Here is an 8,617-nt window from a genome sequence, read left to right as displayed (position 1 = left end):
TAAATTTAAAGATTGAATAAGTTTAAATTTAAAATTACAGAGGATATTATTGATGTGTGAATTCAATTTACTTTTTTAATAAATTTGAATTAAATTTTGCACATTTCTTTTTATTTTTTCTTTACAATTAACCTTCCGCACATGGAGAAGACGAAGAAGTATCCGTCAAAAAAGGCTGTTGATTCAAAGGAAGGTAATCCACTAATGTGATATCCATAGGAACTGAAAGATTATGACGTATAAGATATTAACACGTGGTTATTAATTATATAATAATAAAATATTTTTAATGACGCATGTGGCGGGCAATGACGGGCGCTGCTCATGCTATTACTGCTTACTGCAATTAATTTCTAATAGTTAGAAAAAGAATAACGCAGCTCGAATGAATGAGGTTTCGTTTGTGACGGTTTTCTTATTGTTTCTTAAAGTGGTTTTTTTTAGTAAATTTTTTTAAAAAATCGCTTTAAGAAATAGGAGAAAAGTTGTCCCAAACGAAATCTGAGTTGTGCTCAAAATGCTATTATGTCGATGTCTACATGATAGATGTTATATGTGCGCGCGATTTTAATATTCATGTTAACTAGTTAATTTATTTTATGGCTAAATTAAATTTTCCTCGAAATATTAATGATTACTCTTCTCCTCAGTTTAGACAAATTTATGGTATTCGATTAAGGCAAGGCATCTCATATTTAATATAGCCGTTATGATTAGATCTGAACATCAATCGTAGCATACATATTTAGGCTTCGTTTGGGACTGTTTCTTTATTGCTTCTTAAAATGGAGTTTTAATAAAAAAGTAAAATTTTTGAACTAAAACTCCATTTTAAAAAGTAATAAAAAAGCCGACCCAAACGAAGCCTTGATCCATTATCAAATGCAGATAAAACATGTAAATTAATTGCAGGAATCATATTGGAAACATTTAAAGAGATTGAAGCATCATTAGAAGAGCCATCAGAAATAGTCACATTTTTGCCAACATTTACATTACCCATAGGAGGGATCATAGGTTCAGAAATATTAACATTAGGAGGCAAAACATTCGCGGTGAGATCAGGACATGTTTTAGTTAGATTAATAGCAGGAATAAGGGGAATATTAGCAGCCTCCTCAGTTTCTTTAGGTTCATCAACATTAACAACAACCCGTTTTAGCTTGAAAATTTGGGATTTCCTAATATTCAGGTTCAGTTGGTTACAATAAAGCTTACTATGGCCTAATATTTTATAGTGATCATAAAAAGCTGGAAAGTCATTCATTACAATCTTCTAAACATGGTTGTATTTTTTTGGACCTAACCAAATTGAGTTGGGATATTGCTTGGTGATATTAAGCTCAACCAACACTGTCGCAACCGAGGGTCGTAAACCTAGGACCGTAGTGTTATCAATTTGTAGAGGATAGCCAAATAGGCTTTCCAAGCCTTATATGATCCTTGGAGAAAAAAATGCAGACAAAGCTTAAGGAAGGAGATACAGATATGAATAATAGGGGATTCAACAATAATATCAAAAAATGGAGACCATTTTATGAGCTTTATATAGCAATTGCAGACATAATAAGATCTATGACTAAAAATCTAGCTATAATCCAAATCATTCTACAATTCTATCAAAATATGTCTTTGATCTTGCAAAATGATAGAGAATCCACTAGAAAGTTTAAGATTGAAGAAAAACTAATGAATAAGGTCGAGTTTAGGCCTACAAATCTTAAATTTTCCAACAAGATCAAATTGAAATGATCCTACCAAGGCCAGCATTTCCTCTTTCAAGATCCATATGGAAGTTATACCACAATGAGTGGTAGGCTTAAGATGTGGAAAAGAAGTGGAAGATATAGTTTCAAAAATCAAATCCTTAAAAGATCTCTTTTTGATTATGGCATTTAGAAAGCCAAGATCCTCAAAATTAACGACGTGAGTCGAAGCCACACTACTGGAGGAAACCCATGATTGAGGCGTAGCCATCTAAAGGAAAACCCAAACCACTACAAAAAAGCAAAAACCAAAAAAAAAAAAAAAGGTTGAAGAAGACTTCCCTGAACATTGCAGTGAGCTGATATCACTAAAAAACACATTGGAATGTTGACACGACATAAAGATTGCCCGAGAAGAGCAAAACCCTAGCATAGCGGAGATTATGGTGTCTTTGAGTTAGTATCAAGCAATTTTTGTAATATTTTTTCACATCATATTTTATCACTTTTCTCTTAAAAAGGGAATAATATGGCACATTTATCAATTTCATCAACTTTATTTTATCACCCATACCAATGATATTATATCTTAATTTCATTTGCATTGTATATATTGAGGCATTCTCTAAATCATAAAAATGCATTATAACTCCTACATATTACTATTGTATGCTATTTCAACTAAGCAAGGTCATATGACTCTTTCTTCATTGATTTTTTACTCAAAAAATAATGTCCCTAATCAGTCCATTGTACTTTTCTAATGATATGTCTAATGATGTTTGTAGGTTTAAGTGATCAAATTCTCTCTCTCTCTCTATCAAATTTTTTACTTGCAGCCTTTATGAAATAATTTAAATAAAAATGTGCTTAATTAACCTTTTAAGAGTTATATATATATATATATATAATTATTTATTTATTTTTAAAGGGATTTAAAATATTCATCGACTAGATGATGTTTTCAATGCCTTTTGTGGAACAGCTTAAAAAAGTTACACCTTTGACTAAGGAATATATTCATCACCTAAATATGCCATTATGAGAACATTTAAGAACTCTTGAAGAGTCATGGATCTCAATAAATGATAATCCTATAGCCCTATTCAATTCAAATCAATGAAATGAGAATATTAATTTCAAAAAAGATCCTTAAGCTTTTAATTATAAATAATATTAAATCCATATTAGTACATACAAAGCTAAAATCAATGAACATGTAAGTTACTATCTTCGCCTTAAACAATTGAATTTTACATTGAAAAATCAAATCAGAGCTTATGAATTAAAATATTATTCATAGCATAATTGAAAAAATAGAAGCACAATGCGTAATGTGCTATATGCAAGTCATCTTGGTATGTTGGTTGAAATCTTTGGCTATCAATTAAGAGGTCCTAGGGTTCGGTCTTACATATGTGATGTACGTATAAGTTTTCCTTAATTGAACTAAATGTCAAAAAAAAAAAAAAAAAAAAAAAAAAAAAAAAAAAAAAAAAAAAAACTCACGTGTTTATATTAAATAACTGGAGTACGTAAGTGGTTGATTTTGACAAATATATACATCAGTAGTACTAGAATTGAGTGCTTACTCTATTTGGAGTTTCAAGATACAACTCCTTGAAAATTAGTCTACCATATGAGATACATACGTAACTACATACAAGTAGAGAACTACAACCTAACTAAAAATATGCTAAAAAGAAGTTATTTTCTGCTTTTTCTATTAGTCATCTAAATTTTGTAGTATTAAAAGGACAGATCATCTCATGTAGTCTAAGGGAGGACTGATTAATCTTCATGCTATACAATCTTCTTCATTCATTTCTTTTTTCTTTTCTGATTATTTTTTTTATTCCTCATTAAGTTCCCTTAGTCAACTATATAATTTCGAAGTCTTGACGCAGACATCAATACTTTGAAAAGTATTCTACTTTAGAAGGTCTTTTTCAAGTGAAATACTTTATAAGGTCAGCAATAGAATTTTGTCTGTAAAGATAAGCTATAATTAAAGAAAGGAAGAGAGATCAATGTTATGGAAGTTTTTCATTTTCTTTCAAATTGGAGTTGTAATTAAAGGAGCTCCTGATTACTACAATGAATGGGAGATTTAATTCCTGCACTGATTGAGAGATCTAATTGACTTGATTAGATTTTCATTAATTAAGATTTTCTTATTAATTTTGTTTCAATCCTATATGTATAAGTTTGAGGGGTGATATATAGGGGTGTCAATTCTGGTCAATGGGTCAGGTTTGGGTCGAACTCGGAGCTGACCTGACACTATTCGAGTCAATCCGAACCCGACCCATTTTTAAAAACGGGTCAAGCTTTTAGAACTGAACCCGACCCGATTCGGGTCCGGGTCAACCCAACCTGACATGAATGATCAGAGGTTGACCCAAAATTGCTAGTTTTCGGGTAAAAAATCGGGTCAATCTTCAATTTTTGGGTCACAAACGGGTCAATCTCAGGATTTTGTGTCAAATACGAGTTTTCGTGTCAATTTCGGGTCAATTTTAGGTTGCTGGGTCAACCCAACCCGACCCAATTTTTAAAACAGGTTGGTTTGTTGAACTTGAACCCGACCCGTTTAGGGTCCGAGTTGACCCTAACATGGATTTTTTCGGGTAGGGTTCGAGTAGGATTTTGGATTGTGTCAAAAATTGACACCCCTAGTGATATATGTGTATGAGTGAAATTTTAACCCTATTTCTTCACAATAGTGAAATCATTTCTTCCCTGTAGACGAAGACACGTCGAACCACATAAGTTACATCATATTCATTGTGTTTGATTGTGTGATTTGTGTTGTTTTCCGCTGTTTTGCACAACAATCAAAGCCTTCGATGAGATATTGATGTTTTCAGATGGGCAATATTCGTATATCTTAATATATATAACTGTAGATGGATATCCTTTATTCATCTTTGGCTTATTCAAAGAACCTTCATATTTATTTATTTCTTGTTGGAAAAGATTGCAGACTTTAAACAAGACACGCAACAGCTAGTCGACGATATTGTGAGTGCTTGAACTTTCTCATATGGGTTTAGTCTGTAGGTTATACTATTTTAAGGGATAAAATCAAGTAATTGCACACTTGTACGTCTTTTTCTGGTGTTGCTGTTACTCATCAGTCAACGTTCAAATTCTGTGCTGCAATTTTTTCAAGGCGCATACATGCCATATTTCCAGCAAATATTGTTCTGTTGAAAAATTTTGGCAGTTGGCTTTCTTAACTTTGAAAACTTTGAAATGTGAAGTTGATGAGTGAAGCTACGAATGGTAGGCTTTAGTTGAAGGAACCTCTCCTAGGACTAGATATGAGTTATTAAGTGTTGTCTTTCTCAGAACTTAGATATTAATTGTTTTAATATGAAGGAAGTAATCTATTGTTGCTAGCATCCTTAGCGTTGGAAGATGAAATGAGAACAGGTACTAGGATGGTCCTTGAAGAGGCGAAAGTGCAATGTCATTTAGGTGATGGAGAAATTTGTGTTGAAGTTGAGGAAAGCCACAAAGGAAGCTCATGATTATCCTCCACCTTATGATGAATAAGATTGTAGTATGATGTTGGGAGGTTATGAGGAAGGCCTTGATGTTCCTCCTGCTAGAGGTGAAGATAGAACAAAATGAAGGCGGCAAATAAAACAACATTTGTATTTCAAGGAGGATAGGATGGCTCTCCTTCTTAATATAAAAATGGCATGACCTAAGTGTAAGACTTAATGGAGTTCTCTAACTCTTGTATAAACTCGCATCATAATTTATATAAAAGAAATCGAAACGAAAAACTTGAATTTACATAAGTCTTAAATCCTCAAGATTTTAAACAAGATGATTTTCACAATCTTTAATCGGAAAAAAAACATACCTTTATTCATTTTGAATTCGTCGAATTTCGAACTACGGTTTCTCTCCCTTCTCCCTTCACTTTCTTCTTTCATGAGTTAGTCCTCTATGGAGCAAGATAACTCCTCTTTAAGAGAGAGAGAGAGAGGACCGATAGTTATTTCCCAGGGATTAGTCATAATAACCGCTCATAGGAGTTATTTTACAATAACTGTTCATAGGAGTTATTTTACAATAATCGCTCATAGGAGTTAGTTGATTACACGGTTCATAAACGAATGATAAAATTATCTTTTCTTGACCAATAGGATTTTAACATAAATAATTAAATTTCATTAATTCAAATATATGGGCCACATAATGGTTTATATAATTAGATATATATTCTTAAATAATTATTACGACGTCTCGCATAATTAATATATTTAATTATTCTAACATTCTCCCACTTGGCCCATATGAAATTATTCAATTAATAATTTAATTAACATAAGCGCAATATATAAATTCTCTTCCTTAAATTGGTCAAATCATAAATTCATTGTTAAGTACAAAATTAATATGAATTATGACGATCATAGACCATTAGTTCAATGCATTTCCTTCCATTTATCATGATACTAATCTTATACTTAATATGAGGCATAATAAGATACACACATAATGGTCAAGCAATAATGTCTTTACAAAGACAAATCTCATCAATATTCACATAAAGATTTATTTGTACACATCATAATAAATAGGATACACTAATTATCAGAAACAAAATAAAAAATCTCAAAGTATCAAAAGATATAAAGAGCAAATAAACATAATCTTAATAAGAATTTTCAGTAATGCCCATCATAACAATATGTTCATGAAATGTCTTTGGTGGCAACCCTTTAGTTAATGGATCCGCAATTATAAGATTGGTGTTAATATGCTCAAATGATACTCTTTTTTTTGAACTTCTTCTTTAACGGCAAAGTATTTTAATTCTATATGTTTAGCACCCTTTGAATACTTATCGTTCTTAGAAAAGAAGACTGATGCGGTATTATCACAATAAATTTTCAGCGACTTGGCAATACTGTCAACAATTCCAAGTCCTGAAATAAAATTTCGTAGCCATAATCCTTGAATTGTGGCCTCAAAACATGCCACAAACTCAGCTTCCATTGTGGATGCAACAATGACGGACTGCTTCACACTCTTCCAAGATATTGCTCCTCCACTTAAGAGAAACACATATCCAAATGTGGATTTTCTAGAATCTAAACTTCTAGTAAAATCTAAATCTGAATATCCAATCACCTCAAGGTGATCAGATCTTCTAAAATTGAGCATGTATTTCTTTGTTCCTTATAGATATTGTAAAACTTTCTTTCCAGCTTTCCAATGATCAAGCCCTGGATTATTTTGATATCTACCCAATATTCCAATAGTAAATTTATATCTGGTCTAGTACAAGTCTGAGCATACATTAAACTTTCAACAATAGATGCATAAGGAATTTGTTTCATTTCTTTATGTTCTAATTTATTCTTTGGGCATTGCATAAGGCTCAGTTTATCTCCTTTCTGAATTGGAACAATGCTTGCTGAACAATTTTCCATCTTAAATCTCTCAAAAACTTTATTAATATATGCTTTCTAAGACAATCCTAATATTCGTTGTGATCAATCATGAAATATTTCAATTCCTATCATATAGGATGCCTCACCTATATCTTTTATTTCAAAGTTATTTAAGAGAAATTTTTTAGTTTCATATAATAAACCAAGATCATTAGTAGCAAGCAAAATATCATCAACATACAAAATCAAAATTATAAACTTGCTCCCACTAACATTTAGATATATACATCGATCAACAGTGATTTATTTAAATCTAAAAGAAGTGATGATATTATTAAACTTGAGATACCATTATCGGGAAGCTTGTTTAAGTCCGTATATTGATTTCTTTAGTTTACACACAATATGTCCCTTTCCTTCAATTGAAAACCCTTCAGGCTGATCCATATCAACTTCTTCCTCTAAATCCCCATTAAGAAAGGCTGTTTTCACATCCATTTGATGTAACTCTAAGTCATAATGAGCCACTATCGCCATAATAATTTTTAATGAGTCCTTTTTAGAAACTGGAGAAAAGGTATCTTTGTAGTCAACATCATCTTTCTGAGTAAAACCTTTGGCAACAAGTCTAGCCTTATATCATTCAATATTGCCTTTAGAGTTACGTTTGGTCTTAAATGTTGAAACTCGTTCACTATGAATTATGTTGTTAAACCTAAGCTTATGTTCCAAGGCTATTCAAGAGGGGGGGAGGGTGAATTGGTATTTTAAAAATTTATCCCTCTTTTGAATATTTTGAACCGAAAATAAACTTTAATGAATTTTTAGAAATAATTTTCAACCATAATTTTTAAAATAGAAAAAGCAAAAAATAAAAAACAGTAAAGAATAAAAGACACAAGATTTATAGTAGTTAGGTCAAAACAAGACCTACATGCACTACTCCGAGTATTGCACTAATACCAATAGTGTCTCTCCTTTTGCACCCACAGCAAGGCGGAGAAGTCTTTATAACAAACTCTTTCCACCACTACCCGGTGTGGCAGAGAACCGTCATCCTTTTACACTATCCCCAGTGTTGGCAGAGAACCATTTGTCCTTTCACACTCTCCTAGTGTGGGCAGAGAATCCTTCATCCTTTCACACTCTCCTAGTGTGGGTAGAGAACCCTTCGTCTATTTACACTCCCCAAGTGTCGGTAGAGAACCGGATCTTCTTGACAGATCTCCTCACAAGAAATCTAGAAGGAAGAAAGAAAAGAGTGAAGTAATCACAATTCAAAAGCAAAGACTCTTACCTTTAAACTCCAAGTGAAGCCTTCACACTCCAGTAGCAAGAATCCTTCTTCAAACACTTTCTCACACTCTCGTATTGACTCTTCTTTCAATAGGCACGAAGATCAATGGGAAAAAAAATTTGGTGGTAGTCTAAATTGGACCATATAGAGAAAAGACAAGAAAGACGGTCCAAAAACTACAAATTTTCAAGTTAGCA

This window comes from Dendrobium catenatum, unplaced genomic scaffold (assembly GCF_001605985.2).
Source record: "Dendrobium catenatum unplaced genomic scaffold, ASM160598v2 fragScaff_scaffold_1165, whole genome shotgun sequence".
Classification (NCBI taxonomy): Eukaryota; Viridiplantae; Streptophyta; class Magnoliopsida; order Asparagales; family Orchidaceae; genus Dendrobium; species Dendrobium catenatum.
The sequence above is the reverse complement of the archived record's forward strand: the minus strand, read 5'-3'. Positions refer to the sequence as shown.